Source organism: Cupressus sempervirens, chromosome 9 (assembly GCF_028749045.1).
Source record: "Cupressus sempervirens isolate cs-2001-9-10 chromosome 9, ASM2874904v1, whole genome shotgun sequence".
NCBI classification, from domain to species: Eukaryota; Viridiplantae; Streptophyta; class Pinopsida; order Cupressales; family Cupressaceae; genus Cupressus; species Cupressus sempervirens.
In genome coordinates this window covers 564,567,750-564,591,622 of record NC_143126.1, presented here as the reverse complement: position 1 = coordinate 564,591,622, position 23,873 = coordinate 564,567,750, and the positions used below count along the sequence as shown (strand labels likewise).

At 30.8% G+C, this 23,873-nt stretch overlaps 1 pseudogene across 1 annotated transcript in view; it reads right to left on the bottom strand.

The window, feature by feature from the left end:
• LOC149539906 (BEL1-like homeodomain protein 1) overlaps nucleotides 1-2,523 on the bottom strand; it is a 73,265-nt pseudogene extending 70,742 nt beyond the window's left edge. The window contains exon 1 of the transcript XR_016356317.1: nucleotides 2,407-2,523. The product of XR_016356317.1 is annotated as a BEL1-like homeodomain protein 1 (transcript). The remainder of the gene's footprint in view (nucleotides 1-2,406) is intronic.
• Nucleotides 2,524-23,873: the final 21,350 nt, after the last annotated feature.

Here is a 23,873-nt window from a genome sequence, read left to right as displayed (position 1 = left end):
GCAAAAAAGATAGAGATCTTTGAAGCCTCATATGTAACGAAGATTTATTGGTTTTCAAGAACACAATTTGTTGGAAGCAATTAGAGGATTGTCTTGAGAATCTCAATAATGATGAAGGAGTAGATCATCACTTTCCTAAGGAAACAAGGATGCTTGAGAATCAGAGTAAAGATATGAATAGTTATGATATAAAGGATGATGTCCAAAATACTCTGTCTTGTAAAGAAAATCACATTGAGCTAAGAAATAAAAGCCATCTCAAAATATATGAAATGGAACATATGCCTAAATGGCATAATGGTGAAGAGGAGCAAGTACTTCTGGAAGGTTTTTATTCTCCTAACTCTATTTCTCTTTTAAATGATTTATGTGCAGGTGAAATAGGAGCTTGTATGACTGATACAAAGAGTAACAACATTTTCCATTGGATGAGGCCAATTAAGCTTTCAAGAAGCTGGAAAAAGAGGAAGAAGACCAATTGGAAAAGGAGGACCCCTTTTCAAGAAAGTGGTTGGAAATGGAAGAAGAAAAATTATGACAATTTGGAGAGATATCTAATTTGGTGGAAGGGAAAACTGTGACTTGGTTCTTCAAGTCAGAAGGGTGGTTCTATTATCTATTCCAAACTCTTTCAAGGATGTTTGATGTGGTAGTATCTTGGGATAAGCAGCAATCCCATATCACAAAAATAAAATAAAATATATAATAGTTAGTTTATTATTTACTGAATCTTACTTACATGTAAATAAGCTTTGAACCAGGAGGTTCAATATTTTAAAAAGAAGGGGAGAAAAACGCGGAGCATCCAGTTTCACAGCTGTCCCAGTTCAGCTGTATTCATTCGTGGCGACCATTCAGTTGTATGGAGTCTAACTAAAGATTTAATACCAGCTCAACCAGTGAACTTGACTGGTCTCCTTTAATTGCCAAGCCATGTTCTGTCTAATCTTAGTTGTTAGCTAGGTTACTTACATACAAATAAATTCAGGCATGGGCTGTTTCAGTTAACTGGTGGGTTAAAATCCCAATCCCCGTAAGAGAAAGTTTGGGGGGGAACTGAGATAAAGAGATTGGCTGCTATTGTAGAGAGTCAGTTTTGGGGGAAAATGACGTAAATCCTTTTGCTGCAGAATAATGAAGACATCTTTTAATCAGCTATTTTATTGGATTACAGCTTTCTGTCTTCTTTGATTTTCCATGGTTCACTGGATTCTAGTTTCTCTATGATGCAAGGAATGTAATCAGTAATTGTAGGTCTGTGGTGTGTCTGCATCAGAAAACTAGCAGTACAGAGTTTTTATAGAAAAGATGAGAGCATAGAACAGAATGAAAATCTCAACTTTTCCAAAAATGACATATTTCTCACTTATAACAGGAATTTCTTCTTATGAATATGTCAAGGTGTGTAATTATATCTGTCAGGTATTTTTTACTACTAGTGTCTTCTAGGTATAAAACTCGTATTTTTTTAAAATTTATAAGCATTGTTTATGGTCTAAGGGGCGCACACCATCATTCAAAACAAAACTTAGTCGATAAGAATTTGAGAACCAATTACAGCTAAAATGTGTAAGGCGTCATTCAACAATAAGCGTATAAGCGTATTTGTTAATAATCTCACAGCTTAATGGGTTTTAATGCAAAATATGTTTTTCATTGGAACTTGGATACCTAAGGCACGGAGGCAGAGATGTGACATTTTAAGAGAATTTGTAAAAAGCTGAATCCAAACAATCCTTCAAAAATCAAGCCTACCTTGGCAAAAGTTATGCAGTCGCTGTATCAAAATGAAGGTCAGATTCCAAATTTTACAGAAGTGATGAAAATGGTAGGCTCCACTCTCCAGAACAAAGACAACCAAGAAAGAATCTGTGTCATTCAATCAGGATCCCCTCAATCCCATAAGCACTTTCACTGTAGAATGAACTCCCGAGGGTAAAGCGAGTAACAAAAGAAACTGAATGCTTTTCTCCATTCTCACCTTCCACTACTTCCTGACATCAAAATTGGAGTATTGCCCTAGACAACCTAGGCGCCAGCACAGATTTGAATAAAGCCAACATGACCAGAATTATCACACCAATCTCGTTTCTCTCTTATACTTCAATGCATTCATTCGGAATGGCATTGATTTCCCATTTTTAGAACTAAACGGCATTGACCAAACGAAATCCAAGTTGTTCCAGGCAATGATCCGTTGGTTATGTTGGCATTTCAAATGTTTTTCAACAAAAATTATACGTTTTTGTGCAAGATACAATGCACACAAACAAAAGCAGGTGACGCCCTAAAAACAAACAAAAATAACGTAGCTTAAGATAATTTGATGGACCTGTAATAACTATAATTCATTGTATAAACAACAAATCCCTCCACCATGAAGGTGGTATCGATCACAGTATATACCTCTCGCGGGTAATAACGCATCCTTTTCATAAAGATAAATTGAGTGGATTTTTCGCTTTCAAGAATGAGAATGGCTTGATAACCTAGTTTTTCATTTAGAATGTAAAGAAAAATGTTTGAAGTTAGGAGGATAGTGCCACATAGTGGCTTCGCTTATGTCTTTAGTTTTTAGTTTTATTTTAATAAAATTAATATAATATATAAATATTTTAATTAACTCTATAAGTTTCTATAGAGTATGATTAATCTAATATTAATTTTTATATTAGTAGTAAATATAATTATTGATATATATTTTTATTAGATATATCATATTATACTAGTATATTATAAATCAATTATAATAAATAATAATATTTAAAAATATTAATATATAATTATATTTCTTAAAAGATTGTATAATATAAGTATATATTTTAAGTTGATAAGCTTATATGTAGGAACTAGCCTTAACAATTTTTACGTTTTAAGGTGGATTTTCCTATAAACAACAATTTTTTGAAATTTCTAAAAAATAATCTTTAATCTTGTCATAGAAACTCTCTAATGTTTAATAGACTTTCAACAAAGAACAAAAAACATTGAAATTGTTAGTTGCATATTTAAAAATTCATCCACATTTGACCAAAAATATTTCTTTACATGAATTCGCCTCCATTAAAACCAATGCTTCTAAATTGCCGATTAATGTGAGCATTGAGCCTCTGTTTGTATTCATCTCTATAGAAATTACCAATAATGGATGTGATTAGGGTAACTCTTACTCTTTATGCTAAAAAAGGCCAAAAGCCCTTTCTCAACACCAATCCCCTTTCTTTTGGGTTCCATTATTTTCAGTTCACCATTGAATGCAAGTTTGAATTTGAAATTATTGTATTTCTATTTGATTAGAGTAAGTTTTCATTTTGCATTGTTGTCTTGTTGTTTGATTGCAGTTGTGCTCAAAATTATCAAATTCTAAGATATGTATTTTAATGGCAGGTTTAAACCATAAGGACAAAATTAAAGACTTGGGTTCTTGCAATTTCTTCATATGTCCTCTGTCCATAGAAATTTATTCATAGAGTATTTTGAGCTCCTAGAAAGTAATGTTACCTGCAGATCATAGATGTTGAATTTTTACATCAGGAGGGACCCTTGGTGCAAGTTGTCAATGGACTGCTTTCTCTCACTGTCATGATTGTTGTTAAGTTTATCAAATAAACTTATATGATCACACCCTATTAAATTTTGATTTTAAGGAAAAATAAATTTGATTTTTATTGAAATAACACAAATGAATACAATTTGCAATGCAAAATAAATTTTAATAGTATTTGTGACAATGATGCAAATTTGTTTCTATGTTTGTTCATTAGGAAAAATTAAATCCCTCACCTTCCATTCTTTTGGATATACTATCAAACTTTCTGTATATTGTAGTTGTAATGCATCCATATTTCTCAAGTTAAATATTTTAATTATTTATTTATCTATATTGTAAACAAGTTGTGTTTCTTCTTACAACATACAACAAATTGAAAAAGAAACTAAGAAAACGTGTTTGTAGAATTTGCATGTCCATGAAATATGATTCCAATTTTTTAGTTTTGAGTTAATAACGCCGAGAGGTATTCTATACAATGACAACACAAATGCCAAAATAGATTTCTCGTAAATAAAAAAGAACAGGGAACATTTACAAGCTTTTAAATTAATTATTAAATTATTAAATCATAAAATAAAAAAGCATTCCTAAAATATTAGCTGGCTAAATCATAGGAAGCCAAATGGAGGCCGAAATAATAGGGCCCAAAAAATAGGACCAAAGAAAATAGGGCCCCTGAAATAATTTCATTGAAAATTTAAATGTGTTTTTTTTGGTTAAATGTAATTTTGCATGCACATTCATGCTTATTTTTTGTGGGAAGTGTGGAATTTGAAGCAAATTCATGGAATGTGAAGAGACGTCCATTGGGGGATATGAGGAGCCTCTCACAAGTTATAAAACAAAGACTCCTCATTTCATTTTCATTTTATGTTTTTGCAGGAAGGAAGAGGTGGAGATTATTGGAGGAGTAGATTGAAGTTTTTGAAGAGGAGTAGATTGAAGTGTTGTAGTAATATTTTTGCAGGTGAGATTTCAATTTTTATTTTTTATTTAGATTTTTATTTAGATTTTGATTTTGATATAGATTTAGATTCAAAATTAGTTATAATATTCTACTTCGATTTAGATTTCAATTTTAATTAGTTTCATTTAGATTTAGAATTCAATTCAAAATTGTTTACATTTGCATTTAATAGTTTTGCATTTAGATTTAGATTTAGTTATGTATTTAGATTTATATGTAGATTTAGTTTCAAAATTAGTTATAATATTCTATTTTGATTTAGATTTCAATTTCAATTAGTTACATTTACATTTAGAATTGCATTCAAAATTGTTTGGATTTGCATGTAATAGTTTAGGGTCTATTTGGCTACAAGAATTGTCGAATGCGACATTCATCTATGTTGGAATAAGCTCTCTTCTAGTTTTCGTACATTCTTAAAATAAGTTCTGGAATATCATTTGGACCTATTTGGTTGACTTGGAAGAGGAGTCGAAATATACATATTCTATGTTTGGTTGCAACAATTCAAATGGAATTAGAATAAGTTTTATTTTAAAATTTTAATAATTAATTAATTTTTTAGTTTGGTAATATTTAAAATAAACAAGATTTTTAATTTATAAAAACTCATTTTTTATTCTTTTTTTTTAAAACCAAATTATTTTAATTAGCCTTTATTTTATTTTTCAAATTGACTGTATGAGTGAAAGATATACCACAAGCTTTGAAATCATCGAAATTCAAAGGATATATTATATTTTATATTATATATAATTCTGAATTAAATCAAATTATTTTAATGAGTATAAGATCAAAACTAAAATCATTTTATTTTCAAATGTATTAAAGAAAATAAAAAATACAAATAAGTTGAGATCATTAATATATATTTAAATGATCTTTCAACGTACTAAACACAAGATTTATTTGTAAAGATAATTTTATGAAAGTTTCGAAAAGATATCAAATATGACATTAGTCTTTTTTCTCATTAAAAAAAAAATTGTTAAATAATGTTGACCTAGTTTATATCTTATAATGAATAGAGAAAATAGTCCAAAAATGCATTTGAGTGGCAAAATACAATCAAACAGCAAAGTTATAGACCCGACAACCCATCAAATTGGGTTTATTAAAAACTGGAATAAGGATAAGCTATTCTAATTCCATCTTTTTTAAGGAATTTCACTAAACTCATTTTGGGGTCAAATTGGGATAGGCGAACTCTAATTCCAATTTTGTATTTTGCAAACAAACGTCAAATTAACAAATGTGGGTATTTAGATTTTCCTATTCCTGCCCAATTCCTACAACCAAATGGGGCCTTAGCCTTGCTGTTTGATTTAGATTTAGAATTGCATTAAAAGTATGTTTCATTTATATATTTGATAATACTTTTCATTTGCATGTTTTTAATGTGCATGTTTCAAATTGGTTTTAGATTTGCATATTTCACATTAGTTTTAGATTCACATATTTCAAAATAGTTTTGGTTTGTATTTTTTAGATTTGTATGTTTCATAATAGTTTTACATTTGCATGTTTCAAAATAGGGATGAAATAATTTCATTAAAAATTGAAATGTGAAACATTTTTTTGTTAAATATATTTTTCGCATGCACATTCATACTTATTTTTTGTGGGGAGTGGAAGAATTCGAAACAAATTCATGGAATGTCAAGAGACATTCATTGGAGGATATGAGGAGCCTCTCACAAGTTATAAAGTAAAGGCTCCTCATTTCATTTTTCATTTTGGGTTTTTGCAGGGAGGAAGAAGTGGAGATTATTAAAGAAGTAGATTGAAGTTTTTGAAGAGTAGATTACAGTTTTGGAGCAATTATTTTTGCAGCTGAGATTTCTATTTTTATTTTTAATTTTCAATTTAGTTGTCTATTTAGATTTAGATTTAGATGTAGATTTAGTTTCAAAATTAGTTATAATATTCTACTCTGATTTAGATTTCAATTTCAATTAGTTTCATTTAGATTTAGAATTGCATTCAAAATTGTTTAGATTTTCATGCAATAGTTTAGTCTTGCATGCTTGATTTAGATTTAAAATTGCATTCAAAATCTATTTTATTTATATATTTGATAATACTTTTCATTTGCATATTTTTAATGTGCATGTTTCAAATTAGTTTTAGATTTGCATGTTTCATATTAGTTTTAGATTTGCATATTTCAAAATAATTTTGGTTTGCATGTTTTAGATTCAAGTATGCTTCATAATAGTTTTACATTTGCATGTTTCAAATCAAAATATTTTTATTTTTATTTTTTATAAGTAAATTTTATCATTAATGTGAATAGCAATGTCGCCATATCAATGAAATTTCTATTTTATTAAACTTGATAATTTATTTAAAATAGACAAATCATATATTTAGTTTATATTTTGTCACTATTTAATTTTATTTATGTATTTAAGTTTTTAAGTTTTTTTAATATAAGAAACATATAATGTTTATGGTTGTTATGTTTGAAAAATGGAAGGCAATGCCACCATATTTCAAAAATTACAATCTAAATGTCTCGTATAAAATAGTTTTCATTTTTATTTATCTTAGTTTGAGCATTATTCATTTGAAATAATTTAAATGTTAATTACTTATACTTTTTTGTTCTAATTATTTCTATATGTTGATGTTTGTTTATAAGTTTGTAGGCTACTATTTGGGTTATGGAGGCCCCCAACAAAGAACAAAACATTATTGATACTAGCTTAACTACTTCAGTGGCCTCAAATGATTTCTTTGAGACTAAGTTTGACAAATTCCTACAAATAATTAAAATGTCATGGACAACTATAACTAAAACTGTGGAGAACACAATATCACCAATGGACTATGTTGAGGAAATAGAAATAATACAAATGAAAGATGCAGAAAAATTCATGTGTGACACATCTGCAAAAGTGGATGGGTTTCTCTCAATGATGAAAGAAGTCTTTCATAATCATTGTTCAAATAAAGGTTACAATACAATCCTAATCATTGAAGAATGTGACATGTATTTGCACCATTACACAGAAATATTTTACATATAGTTTATTCTTGTCTCCAATTTTGGACTTTTGTTTCTTCTAATAAGTTGTATTGGTAGCTATGTTTCTCCATTGTTCTATGTAACTTTCATTAAGAAGAGAACTAGAACAATTAAATTTATTTTTACAAAAGATGTCTTATATGGATGTTGCTACTAAATATGTTAGTCAAGAAAGAAAATCATAGGTTTACATATTTTTCGTGATAGATATATTTATTGATTACATTTCTTAATCATTGCAATAAAACTTGCATTAGCATTACTAAAAAAATTATAATATATAATGTTTTCATATCATCATGGAGAAATAATTTCCATAAGGTTGAGTCTTATCTATTCTTTCACACTTTTTACATCATCTAAATAATTGTGTTGGAACTTATAATTCCCCTTTCATGAACAAGATACAATTAAATTATTTCCACTATTCAAGTCATGTTTAAAACCTATGTCCTAAATTTGACCATAATTATATACTCCAAATACTCGAACACTACACCTAAATCTCATACTTACATTAACCATGTCCCTAATTTTAGTGTAATATTTAACCACTTATTAACCCTAATCGTAACACTAAGTGTCAAATATATGAAATTGTAAACCTTGGATCCCAACTCTAACCCCAACTCTATATGTGATTTTACTAATCATTTAGTAAATTATATACCTAACCATAACCCTATATGTACTACTAACTAGAAATAATATTATATTTTTTATAGGGAGTATATATATATATATATATATATATATATATATATATATATATATATATATATATATAGAGAGAGAGAGAGAGAGAGAGAGAGATTAGGGGGCATATCTAGAGACAAGGGAGGGCTCATATTATACTTTTTATAGACATATGTTTTCAATAGAGAGAGAGATATTAGAGATAGGGATATGATAGTGTATCGAGACAGAGAGAGATGTTAGAGATAAGGGTATGATAGTGTATCGATCGAGAGAGAGAGAGATTAGTGGGTGTATCTAAAGAGAAGAGAGGGAGAGAGATTAGGAGGTGTAAATTGAGAGAATGGAGAGAGAGAGAGAGAGAAGGGGATGTATCTATAGATTACATGTAGAGAAAGAGAGATTAGGGAGGTTATCTAGTGACTAAAGAGAGAGATTAGGGTGTATTTAGAGAGTAAGGAGGGAAAGAGATTTGGGGGTGTATTTAGAGAGTAAGGAGGAGGAGAGAGATTAGGGGTTGTATATAGAGAGTAAGGAGGAAGAGGAAGAGAGAGTAAGGGGTGTGTCTAGAGAGAGAGATAGAGGGAGAGAGAGAGAGAGAGGGGGGGGGTAATTAAAGGAAATATCTAGAGTGTGGTAAAGGATAGGAGAGGGAGGGAGTACATTATAAAAAAATGTTGATAATATGTGTCACATGAATAGCACTAATCATGTGCATTATAATACGACTAACCACATAAAAAATTAACCTAACAATTACCCTAAAACTAACCTAAAGTGTAATAATAGCACTAACGTTACTTGTAATTAAGAGTAGTAGCAACCTTTAAAACTATAATAATTATACATAACCTAACTCAATATTTTATGTTTTAACCTTAGCCCTATATAACCCTAACTCTAATCCTAATTCTAACCCTAACCTTAACCCTAATTCTAATCCTAACTCTAACCCTAGCCATAACTCTAACTCTTACTTTGACTATAACTCTAACCCTGACCCTAACTTTAACTCTAACTCTAATGCTAACTCTAACTCCAACTCAAACCTTGACTCTAACTCTAACCTAAATTTTAACACTAACCCTAACCCTAATGCTAATTCTAACCCTAACTCTAACCCTAATTCTAACCTTAAACCTAATTCTAACTGTAACTCTAACTCTAATTGTAACTCTAACTTTAACCCTAACCATAATTCTAATTTTATCTCTACTTCTAACCCTAACTCTTACTCCAAGTCAAACTCTAACCCTAACTCTAACTCTAGCTCTAATTTTAATCCTAACCCTAATTCTAACCCTAACCCTAACTCTAATTCTACCCCTAACCCTATATAGCTCTAACTCTAACCCTAATTCTAATCTTGATTCTAGCCCTAATTCTAATCCTAATCCTAACCCTAATTCTAATTGTAACTCTAACTCTAATAGTAACTCTAACTCTAACTCTACTTCTAACTCTAACTTTAATCATAACTCTAACTCTAACTCTAACTCGATCTCTAACTTGAACCTTAACTTTGACTTTAATTCTAATCATAACCCTAACCCTAAATCTAAAACTAAATCTAACTCTAACTCTATCTCTAAGACTAACTTTAACTCTAAATCCTACTCTAGTTGTAACCCTAACCCTAATACTAATCCTAACTCTAATCGTAACCCTAACACTAGCCCTGACTCAAATTCTATTTCTAACCCTAACCCTAATTCTAATCCTAACTCTAACCATAAATCTAATTGTAGCTCTAACTCTAACCCTAACTCTAACTCTAATTTTAACTCTAACTCCAACTCTAACTCCAACCCTAACTCAAATGCTAACTCTAACTCTAATTCTAACCCTAACTCTAACTATAATTATAACCCTAACTTTAAACCTAATTCTAACCCTAACCCTAATTATAATTATAATCTAAATTCTAACCCTAACTTTGATTCTAACTCTAACTCTAACCCTAATCCTAACTCTAGCTCTAAATCTAACTATAACCCTAAGTATAACTCTAATTATAATCTTAACCCTAACCTTAACACTAACCCTAACTCTAACCCTAACCCTAACCCTAATATTAATCCTAACTTTAATCCTAACTCTAACTCTAATTCTACCCCTAACTTGAACCCTAACCCTATATATAACCCTAACTCTAACCCTAATTTTAACCCTAACCTTGATTCTAATCCTAGTCCTAACTCTAACTCTAATTCTAACTCTAACTTTAATTGTAACTCTATATTTAACTCTTAACTCCACCTCAAACCCTAACCCTAATTCTAATTCTAACCCTAACACTAACTCTAACTCTAGCTCTAATTCTAACCATAATGTTAATCGTAACTCTAACCATAACTCTAACTCTAACTCTAACTATAACCCTAACACTGACCCTAACTCTAACCTTAACCCTAACTCTGATTCCAACCCTAACTTTAACTCTAGCTCTAACAAAAACCCTAACTATAACGCTTATTCTAACCCTAACCCTAACCTTAATTCTAATGCCAACTCTAACCCTAATTATAGTCATGGCCCTAATTATAATTTGAATTCCTACCTTAATTCTAACCCTAATTCTAATCCTTACTCTAGCTCTAACCCTAACCTTAACACTAACTCTATCTCTAATTCTAGCCCTAAGCCTAACCTTGACCCTAACTCAAACTCTAACTCTAACCTTAATCCTAACCCTAACTCTAACTCTACCTCTAATTATAACCCCAACCCTAATGCTAACCCTATCTCTAATCCTAACCCTAACCCTAACCTTTACCATAACTCTAACCCTATTTGTAACCCTAGCCTTAAGCCTAACCTTTATTCAAACCCTAATTCTAATCTTAACCATAATTCTAATTCTAATTCGAACCCTAACCCTAACCCAAATTCTAACTCTTACTCTAATGCTAACTCTAACTCTAACCCTAACACTAACTCTATCTTTAATTCTAACCCTAACCCTAACCTTAACTTGAACTCTAGCTCTAACCCTAACCCTAACTCTAACTCTAACTCTAACAGTAATTATAACCCTAACCCCAAACCTAACTCCAACCCAAACCCAAACCCTTACCCTAACCCCAAACCTAACTCCAACCCAAACCCAAACCCTTACCCTAACCCAAACCCTAGCCCTAACTATGACCCTAACCCTAATTTTAATCCTAATGCTAACCCTAACCTTAACACTAACTCTATCTCTAATTCTATCACTAACCACAACCCTAACCTTAACTCATATTCTAGCTCTAACTCTAACCTGAACTCTAATTGTAACCCTAACCCTAATTATAACCCTAACCCTAATTCTAACTCTAGCCCTAACCCAAACCCTAATCCTAACACTATCCCTAACCCTAACCCTAATTTTAATCCTAATGCTAACCCTACTCTCACTCTAACCCTAACCATAGCTCTAAACTTGACTATAACATTTTGCATTGTACAATATCCTTAAAATTAAATAAATTAAAGTTATTAAACACCATATATAGAATTAAAAAATAGAATGTTGAAGAATAATTTTATAGTTTCTTTATACAACTATAATTAAAAACTATTTAATAATTTAATGTAACTTTAAACAACTAAAATTTTATAGTAACTTTATACAACTATATTTAAAATTAAATAAATAATTCATTATTAATCTTATCAAAAATTTAAAAAATTAAAAATACTTTTTATGTTGCACAACGACTGCCACTAGCTTATAATTTTCATTTAATCCCAAGGTTATTTTAATCATAGTTGAGATTTATGAAATAGGTGCCGAGAGTTTTATATATATATGTATATGTATATAAGCTAGTAGGTTTTTTTTTTTAATTCAAATGTTTTTTGATTACTTATGACATATTTTAAATAAATTTTGAATGTGTTCTTAAGATTATGAGAAATATTTGTTCAAAATTAGAAAGCATGTGATTATTAGAAATAAATCGAAGATGAATTTTTTTTTTATATCTTAATTTAAAAAAAATTTATCACTTTATGCATGAGATATTTTCAATTAAAGTTAAATGTGTTCTTCAATTAATTATTTGGCAAACACTTACAAATTAGAAAGCATGTGGTTATTAGGAACAAATCTAAGATCTTCATATCTTAAATTTTTTATTTCTTTGTTGTTTTAGCCATTACAAATAAATGTTCAATGTGTTTTAAGATTAATTTGGGAAACATTTATTTTAAATTAGAAAGAAGATGATTATTAGAAAAATCTAAAATAAAATATTTTAAAAAATAAATAGACCAACAAATATATTTAAGAAATATTTTTTTTTAAAAAGTGATTTAGAAAATAAAGAAGTTAATAATTTTTTTATAATTTATAATAGAAATAGATCTTCAAAATAAAGCCAACTTTTAAAGAAAATCTAATGGCAAAAGTTTCAATGTTTTTAGCAATTGAAAATACAAATAATGTATGACTCATTATTATTAGACTCCTAACCCTTAATCATATTTTTCTAATACTCTCAAAATGATATCTTTATTGAACCTTGTAAACTATAGATATTAATGTCTAAAGTTGATATTTTTAGTGATCTTTTTTTAACTTATTTATCATCTTTTTATTTTCTAAATAATTTTTTTAATAATTTATTTATATTTATGAAAGTTAGATATCTTGAAATTTCACTGTTCTCAATCTTCTCACTTGAACTTGAAAAGACTCACTAATAGTCAATTTTTTGAAATGTACAACAACAAACTCCTTTCTACAAATCCAAACACTATCGGCTTATCGTTGCACATACAAAATCGTGCAGCTGCTAGTATTTTTTAATATTAAAAATTGAATGACAAAAGATACATTCTAAAAAGTATAATAGATTAAAAGTATAAAATCTAACTAACTTATTTACATTTAACAATATTAAACATTAATAAATCACATTAGATTAATAAAAAATAATTCTTATAAAATATTTGTTTTACAATCCACAACCAATCAAATAATATAAAATATTTTTAATAAATTACAAAGCTAAAAATCTTGCATCTATACTATGCATAATGTATTAAACTGGTCATAGAATTTATAAATTAATTAATTCTAACCATATAAGTGAAAAGTTTTAATCAGTAATTAAGACATGAAATCCAGAAACTATTACAATAGTACTTAGCCTATGGCAAGTACTAAAAAATCATAATATCAATTATGATTTTGTTTTGAAAATTTATGGTCTCTATAGAGAATAAATTGAATTTTCAATATTTACAAGTTAAGTTTTCAAATTATGTCTCAATTAAAGTATAAGTTTTAAACAAGTGTTGTAATGAAATTAAGAATAATAATAAAAAGATGGGTTTAATATGAAAATTTCACAACCCATATAAATGCGCTCAATACTTCTAATGAGATTGTTTAAAGTTTTGCCTAAAAACCTCTACATGATTTTATCTAAAAATATTATGAAATTTAATAAGATAAATATGAATTCTAGAATAAAATGAAATCTTCAATAAATTTTAAAATATTTTTATTAAAGTTGTTATTTAGGAATCATAATTTTATTTCATGATATTTGTAAAATAAAACAAAATATCATATTGGGCATTTATTAGACTGATATTACATTCATTGCAACACTCGATCATGCCCAAAAATTGAATGCAATACCAAGGGAAATATCTATGGAATCACACCCACAAGTAGCAAATACCACTATCAAACATTATCAATGTGCACTAAATTTCTCTTGGAATGACTACAACCAAAAGATGATAACTTGGACTTTGCTTCACCAATCAATACACACACCATCATGAAATCTCACAATACCCTCTCATAACCACCATAGAAAAATACAACAACAAAAATATTAAAATAAATGATTAAAATAATAACAAAAATAACAATAAAATGCTGCAACAAAATTTTAAATAAATTGCTTTAAAATAATAAATAACTTCTTACAACATAACATGACACCTACAAACAAGTATTACTCATTCATTAGTTTCATTGCCTACAATGAGAATGCACATAAGAATCATAGGGTTTTAATCTTATGAACTTCACAACTCATGGAGTCTCTATACAAATTGCAATCTTCCATGGGATTTCATCTATAGAAGATATTTATAGAACAAAGTGTCCATACAATAAAAATTGAGAGAATGAAAAAGATCCCAATTAAAACATGAGTCAAGAATTTATAGCAATTTAACACCAATTTTGGTCACAAAAAGATCCACACCATATTTCGAGAAAATTAATATTTGAAATTTCTTATAAACCTCTACTATCATATGTTGTTAAATGAGTAACATTATAGACACAAAAAATCGTCCATCTTATTATTTTTGCATTTTAACTATTTTTTAAAAATTATTAATAGAAGACCAAAGCCCTCTAGATTTTATTAATAAATAAAAGTTACAATGTCTCTGTTCAAATAGGCACTGGTAGGAAAGAATGGAGAAGAAGACCTCCAGTCTATCCCGAGACATAAGTCCTATATAAATACAAAATAATAAGGGGCATACCCAAGTTTCCATGGCATACCCTTCTTTACATCTAAACTCGTACATCTTTTCATCATTTTTCTTTTTCTTTTATTGAATCTATATACACTGTTGGGATCTTTGGAAGGCATTCCTTCCTTTACATCTTTATTTGTATACTTACAAGATCTCTTATTTTGGTTTTACTGAAGGATCTTTCTGATATGTATCCGAAATTTAGTAGAAGGTTTTCCTTTGAAATGTTTACCTTCCCTTACATCAATATTTGTCCAAATGCACATGTTTGTCAATCAATAATAATTTTCCTTCCTATTATTTGTCTCTTATTATGTATATCAAACAACGCTTTGCTCTGTTTCAAATCTCTTATTGTGTCCCTACAACTTTAAAATCACTTCAAGCTCATTGTTTATGGTTAGTTTGCAAAATTTAATCAAAACTTTCAATATATGAATCTTGAAGGGGTTGTCAAAGTTTCTATCTAGATGAAAATTTCTTTGATAACTCTATGTTTTTTGCATAATTTTTTTATTTTTTATACCCTACCTATATTTTTGCAAATGATTGTGCATTGATGTTAATATTTTATTTACCTTAATCTTTCCTCATTGGATCTTAATGTTAATTTATTTCTATCTAAAGATCCATTTAACCTTTTCTAGTATCTATGATTTTGATGTTTGTGTTTTAGAATGCTTCTTATTACTTTAGATATATCTAATTTTAATATTGTTGAATTTTTCTTTGTTCTGGGGCCTCTTCTTTGAATTTGAAGATGTCAGTAGCTTTATTAATTTCACATCTTTCATGAATCTTTTCTTCCTACCAGGGTCTTCAAGCTTGTTTTTCATTATTAGACTTAAAATCAATCATCCAATGTGCTACTAAGAATCTTGTAATCACTCAATTAGACAATGAGTTTAGCAAATTACCTTTTTTAATCTGTGATTCTTAATGGGTGATTTAATACCTTCCCATCAAAACTTTCATTGTTAACAATTTATTTTAAATATAATTTTAAACTTTGGATAAGGTTTTAATTGTACTACATTTCAAATTAATCTCTTACAAGTCTTTTTGATACTTTCTATGGGAATTTAAAAAGATTAGAAATAGGGAAATCTTATCTGGAATGAAATTGCGGGGAATCTAATAAGAGATAAGCTATGAGACTTTCAACATGCAAATCTTGTTAGTTTGTGGTGACTGATTAGGGAAGTACTGTACAGACTTCATAATTCTTTGGGCCCTATTTTATTAGGATTTTGGGCCAACATGTAATAATTAATTATAACCCTAAAAGCGACAAAAATACTTGTTTAAAAGGAGCTTAGGGTTAGGGATTTTCATAATGTGTGATGTGAAAAATTGCTTCTTGCAGCAATATTGAGTTGTAAGGGATTATAGATTGTAATCAGGTTGTAATCACTATATCATAATAATATTGGACTTGTTGTTTGGTCGATGTAGCCCAGGGTTTGGGTGAACCACATTAAATCTTGGTGTCTTGTGTTATCTTTTGTGCAATTTATTATTTTCTGATATTGTTTATATTTTGATGAAGGTTACTCCCATTAATACCATAAACATGTAACAAAAACAAAGAAACTACAACAAATGCAAGAACAAAATATGGACTTATTATTTTTCCCGCAAATGCAGAATTGCAGAATTCACAAGTATAAATGCTAACCCATATGGGTGCCTTCTTTACAGTAATTTGCAAGACTAAACTACGAACTACCACCCAAAGTTGTCTTAGACAATGTTTGGGCTTTTCTTAAATAGACAATTTTATGCTACTTGGGAAGGTTCTAGACATTCAAATTTAATACCTAGGGCCAACAAACTCTAACAATACATATAGAGTTGGCCAAATACATCTTTGACAATTATTTTAAAAAATTTGGGTAGCCCAACTTTGGAAGGCCATAACTCTTGAACCTTTGCTCTGATTGGCTATTATAACCACTTTTTGGAAACACTAGCTCCTGATTTATAGACTCAAAAAAGTACAAGCACCCTTCCATCAAGTTTTCGGACCTCATTCAGGCACACTGAGGCCTCCAACGGTGAGTCTGAAGATTTTTCTCCTAAATTTTCCACCGAAAATCTGCAATAACTTCTCTGATAGTTAAGTTGGAGCAATGAGATTTTTATGGTAGGCTTATAACTCTAAAATGAACCTTCATGTATAAAATGAGAACATTTTAAGATTGTATGACAAACTTAACAAGCTCCTCTTTTGATCAAGTTCATTCTCACCACTTAGTAGGACTCTTCTATTAACTAGGACTTCTCCTCTTTCAACATCTTTTGAATGTGATGATCTGGTATCTTCATCAACATGTGCAACTCTTGCCTAGCCATTTGTTCTTTGATTTATTCTTCATTGGTGCTGGGAATATTCAAATGCTCTATGCCCTTCTTCTTCGTAGTGAAAAAATTTCCCATGAAAGCCTCCTCTTCCAAATTCTTGTCCTTTGCCTCTTCCTCTCTAATCTCTATTGTTTTGATCATGGAAATTATTGGAATTGTTTCCCCTCTAGTTCTGACTACTACTTCTAGCCTCATCCTTGTTTTTCTAATCATCATTACTATCTCCATAAGATTGTCCACTAGATCTTCCAGCGCGACCTCTTCCACTATTCTTGTTGTCAAACTTCTTCCTCAGTTTATCTTCAACTCTTAGGTTCATTCAAACCAGACTCATCTCATCCTGAATACTTGGCCTTAACCCATTAAGACAATGGTCCACTTTCTCCTTATCAGCTTCTACATGGTTGGTTCTAATGAGAACTTAGTAGAACTCTTCGGTATACTCTTGAATAGATTTTCTCACTTGCTTCAACCCTTGCACTTTCTTCAATAGATCAAGCTCATAATCCATAGGAATGAATTGTCACTTTAGTTTAGCTATCATATGATCCCATCTGGTGATTTTTTCCTTTCCTTTTCTATTTCCTTCCAACTGAACCTCCTACCACTATATCTTTACATGTCCCTTTATTTTTGCCTTCACAAACTTGACCCTATCAGGATCCTCAATATCTTCATACTCAAAGTACTCCTCCAATTCATTTATCCAGTCGATCAGCTCCTCTGGGTTAAGATTTTTCAAAAATGTGGGAACCTCAAACTTAGGTTTTTTTCCAATCTTGGAGATGGCCTTAAAAAGCCTCTCTTCCTCTAGGTTTAGAACCACCTCTAATTTGACATTTTCTTCTTTTATGTCCTCATCCCTGCTTTCATCTCTTACGAGAAGATTTGTTCCTCTGTGCATTTGTTCTTCAATGCTTGCATTTGTCTTTTGAGGGATCTAAAACCCTTAGGTGTAACACCTACAACCCTTCCACCACGCTCTCTTTGTAAAGGCATTTTTTGTGCTTTCATTGAAACGCTAGTGCAAACTGCCTCATAATTGACAATCTATCTACATGCTCAACCCAAACCACAATCTTGTTGTGAACTGCCTCATAGTCAGTGATATAATATCCACATAGTCAAGAACTCTAGCTCTGATACTACTTGATGACGGGTACTCCCCTTAATACCATAAACACATAACAAAAACAAAAAAACAACAACAAATGCAAGAACAAAATATGGACTTCTTAATTTCATCGCAAATGTAGAATTGCAAAGTTCACAAGTACAATATGCTAACCCACATGGACACCTTCTTTACAGTAATTTGAAATACTAAGTTGCGAACTACCACCTAGAGCTGTCATAGACAATGTTTGGACCTTTCTTAAATAGGCAATTTTATGCCGCCCAAGAAGGTTCTAGACATTCAAACTTAATACCTAGGGCCGATAGACCCTAACAATACATATAGAGTCAACCAAATACATCTTTGACAATTATTTTAGAAATTTCAAGTAGCCCAACTTTGGAGGACCATAACTCTCAAACTGTTACTCTGATTGGCTATTATAATCACTTTTCAGAAACACCAACTCCTGATCCATAGGCTTAAAGCAATGCAAGCACCCTTTCGTCGAGTTTTTGGACCTCATCTGGGCACTCTAAGGTTTCCAATGGTGAGCCTGGAGAATTTTCTCCTAAATATTCCACCAAAAGTCCATAATAACTTCTTTGATACTTAAGTTGTAGCAATGAGATTTTTATGGTAGGCTTATAACTCTAAAATGAAGGTCTTCATGTAGAAAATAAAAATATTCCAAGCTCATCTGACAAACTTGCTAAAAATAGTAAGTTCCCAGAAATAGCAACTCCCATGTCTACTAGTCCTTATAAAAAATAGAAAAGGCTAAAAATAAAAAATATATTTTTTGGTGATGCAAGATTGCTCTTACACCCAGGATGCTCCTACATCATGTTTGCATGTAATTGTTATTTTATGTCTGTGGTTAATCCTAACAAGTGGTATTAGAGCCTAGTTGTTTTTAAGTTATCCTTTGTAGGAAAGTCTTATGGTTGAGTGGGAGCGATGGAAAACAAGGGTAGGCTAAAGGTGGAGAAGTTTAATGGGCAGAACTTTTAGTTATGGAAGATGTAAATGGAAGACTATCTTTATCAGAAGGATTTATGGAAGTCGTTGGAAGGAAAATCCAAGAAATAGAGATATATGATAGATGAGGACTGGAAGATTTTAGATAGAAAGACACTTGGAAGTATTCGGTTATGCCAAGCACCATCGATGACATTTAACATTACAAAAGTGAAGACAATGGAAGAGTTGATGGAAACCCTAACAAAATTGTATGAAAAGCCCTCTGTTTCAAATAAGGTATTTCTTATGAAACATTTGTTTAATATGAAGATGGTAGAAGGTGGATCTGTTGTGGATCATTTCAATGAGTTTAATACTATTAGTAGTTAGTTATCTTCTGAGGGTATTATTTTTGATGAAGAAATTAGGGCTCTCTTGATTTTGTGTTCTTTGTCTGGAAGCTAGAATGACTTGGTAATGGCTAAGTAATTTTGTTTTAGGATCTAATACCCTAAAATTTAATGATGTGATTGGTGTTATTTTGAGTGAGAAAACTCGTAGGAAAACCTTAGGTGGATCTACATTAAGAAGTATTTTATACATATAAAGCAAAGGCAGAATGACTGAGAGAGGAAATCATTTTGAAAATCATGGGAAATCAAGAGAAAATTCAAAGGGAAAGAGGTATCAATCCAAAGGACCAAGAGATTGTCGATACTAGGGTAAACCAGGGCATAAGAAGAAAGATTGTTGGAATTGAAAGAACAATGAAGGAGATAAACTAGAAAGGAACAAGAAGGCAAATGTGGTAAGTAACAAATCTGAAAAGGATGTTTTTCTTCTTTCTTTAGACAGTGTTAATGAATCATGGGTTTTAGATTTCGAGGCTTCATTTCATGCTACACCTCATAGAGGTTATTTTATTGATTATGTCCAAGGGGATTTTGGGATTTTTTGTTTGGGGGATAATAAAACCTGTCAGATTTTTGGAAAGGGAAAAGTTAAGTATAAGTTGTAGAATGGGAATCACTGGCTACTACATAAGGTAAAACATGTTTGAAGGCTAAGTAGGAATTTAATTTCAATAGGGAAACTTGGTGATGAGAGTTGTGTGGTTACTTTTAATGATAAAAATTAGTAGGTTTCAAAAGCTTCCCTTGTAGTAGCAAAAGGTGTGAAAGTAAGCACCTTATATCTTTGTACAAGTTATACTATTCCTTCTACTTTGATTGTTTTAGAGAAAAGTGAATGTTTAGGAACAATTGTTGCAATTGAGAAAGGAGAACAAATAGTTGCTATAAATTCTAATACAACACTATGGCACAATAGACTTGACCACATGAGTGAGAAAGGTACGAAAGTACTTCATTCAAAACAAGTTTTACTAGGTCTAAAATGTGTTAAGATGGATTTTTGTGAAAATTGCGTGTATGGAGAACAAAAGAGAGTGAGCTTTGTGAAGAGTGGGAAGGAAAAGAAAAGTGAGAGATTAGGGCTTGTGCATACAAATGTATAGGGACTAGCTCTTGTATCTTCCCTTCGTGGCTCTCATTATTATGTTACATTTATTTATGATACAACTAGAAAAGTATGGATTTATTTCCTTAGACAGAAATCTGATGTATTTCAAACTTTTCAGAAATGGAAATGCTTGGTTGAAAATGAGACTGGTAAGAAATTAAAATATCTTAGATCTAATAATGGTGGTGAGTATTGCAGTCATGAATTTGAAGATTATTGCTCCACTAATGGTATTCACAAACAGAAAATTGTTCCAAGGAATCCATAGGAAAATGGAGTGGCTAAACACATGAAAAGGACTGTAGTGGAGCACGCAAGGAGCATGAGGTTGCATGTAGGGTTTCCCTTAAACATGTAGGTAGAGGCTATCAATACTACTATATATTTGATTAATAGAGGTCCCTCTACTCCTTTGGGCTATGATATTCCAGAGGAAGCATGGAATGGTAAGAAGGTGAGTTATTCTTTCCTCAAAACCTTCAGTTGTGAAGCATTTGCTCATATAGATTCTGAAAATAGAAACAAGCTAGAAGCTAAGTCAAAGAAATGTGTATTTGTTGGATATGACATTGATGAATTTGGTTATAGGTTTTGGGATTTTGAAAATTGTAAATTTGTAAGAAGCAGAGATGTCATATTCAATGAGAAAGTGTTGTACAAAGATTTGTTGTAGCGACATGAGAAGAAAGAAGATGATTATGTAGTGTTGGATGATACTCCAAAAGATAATATTCCAACAATTCCTCATGATCTACAACAACTGCAACAACAAATACCACACACCCTAGTGAATGTTAGACAATCAACAAGGCTAAGTAGACCTCTAGAAAGATTTTCTCCTTCTTTGTACTCTATTTTACTAACAGATGTTGGTGAACTTGAATGTTATGATGAAGTTGTGTAGGTGGATAATAAGATTCAATGGGAGTCTACATTGGCAGATGAAATGGACTCCTTGCTAAAAAATAAGACTTGGGATTTATGCAAGTTGCCTGTAGGTAAATGGGTTTTATAGAATAAATGCGTTACAGGTTTAAAAAAGAGAATAGAGGTAAGAAAATATTTAAAGCCAATTTACTTGTAAAAGGATTTACACAGAAAAAGGCCATTGATTTTGATGAAATATTCTCTCTTGTTGTTAAAATGACTTCTATTTGTATTGTTTTAAGTACTGTGGCTATTGAAGATTTGCATTTGGAGTAGCTTGATGTTAAAACATCTTTCCTTCATAGTGATTTGGATGAAGAGATATATATGGCACAACCATAGGGATATGAGGTCAAAGGTAAGGAGAACTTAGTGTGGAGATTGAAGAAAAGTTTATATGGTATGAAGCAAGCACCTTGGCAATGGTATCTAAAATTTGATAATTTTATGCACGAGCATGGATATAGTAGGTGTCATTCAGAACATTATGTTTATTTTAAGAGGTTAGATGATGACAACTACATTATTTTATATTTATATGTTGACGATATGCTTGTAGTTCAATCTAACATGGATCACATTAAGGGGTTAAAAGAACAGTTAGCACACTCATTTTCTATGAAGGATTTGGGGGCAACAAAACAATCCTTAGTATGAAGATTTGTAGAGATAGGAAGAATAGGAAACTGACATTATCTTAGGTTGATTATATTGCAAAGGTGTTGCATCATTTCTCTATGGAGAATGCTAAAGCTATCATCACATCTTTACTTGATCATTTGAAGTTGACTAAGGAGATGTGTCCAAAGATACAAGAAGAGAAGGATAAGATGTTCAAGATACCTTATGCTTTAGTTGTAGGAAGCTTGGTGTATGTTATGGTATGTACAAGGCTAGATATTGCACATGCAATGGGAGTTGTTAGCGGGTATATGAGTCATCTAGGGCTTGAGCATAGGAATGCAGTTGAATAGATTCTCAGATATTTGAGAGGAACATCCAGTAAGTGTCTACATTTTGGGGGCTCTACTACTGAATTATAGGGATATTTTGAGTCAAATTTGGTAGGGGATATTGATACCAAACGAAGTACTATAGGTTATGTATTTACTGTTGGTGGGGCAATAGTGAGTTGGGTTTCTCGATTGCAGAAGGTCAATGCTTTATCCACTACAAAGGCAAAGTATGATGTTGCTATAGAGGCAACCAAGGAGATGATATGGCTTAAGTTCTTTCTAAAAGAATTGGGACACCCTCAGAGGGATAATCATTTGTTTACAAATAGTTAGAGTGTCATTCATCTTGCAAAGAATTATGCTTTGCATTCAAAGACAAAACACATACAATTGTAGTACCATTTGATTTAGCTAGTTTTGGAAGATGGATGGTTAATGTTGGACGAGATACATATAGATGACAATCCAACAGATATGTTTAACAAGGTAGTGACAAGGGAGAAGTTGAACTCCTCTTTAGCTTCGATTGGTCTTCTAGACCAAACAACATAAAGGAATAGTAGAGTCCAGGGTGGTTTGATCTAGTGGGAGTCCCATGTGGTAGCAATATTGCTACAAGATCAGTCTCCAAGTAGGAGATTGTTTTTTAGTGTGGAGTCTGATCAGTCCCCAAGTGGGAGATTGTTAGTTTTTTTATTGCTGATCAAGGAAGTACTGTACATAGTTCATAATTCGTTGGGCTCTATTTTATCGAGATTTTGGGCTGACATGTAATAATTAATTATAACCCAAAAACACTAAAATTACTTGTATAAAAGGAGCTTAGGGTTAGTGATTTTTATAATGTGTAATGCAAAAAATTGCTTCTTGTGGCAGTATTGAGCTGTAAGAAATTACAGATTATAATTAGGTTGTAATCACTAGATCATAATAATATTGGACTTGTTGTTTGGTGGACGTAGCCCAGGGTTTGGGTGAATGATGTTAAATCTTGGTGTCTTGTGTTCTCTTTTGTGTGATTTATTATTTTCTGGTATTGTTTATATTTGCATGTAATTGTTATTTTATGTCTATGGTTAATCCTAACAAATGTCCCCTGTTGTTTTGAATGTTCATTCATTATGTTATAGTGTGTCTAGTAACTATTGTTGCTCATTCTCACATTAGATTGTTAAACATTGGTTACAGTATCCAACATTTATTAATTTATTCATCTTAAAGTGTGAGGGTTTGAGTATTTGAGTCTTCTTGTCTACTAAAATAAATTAGTAAGCTTTAGA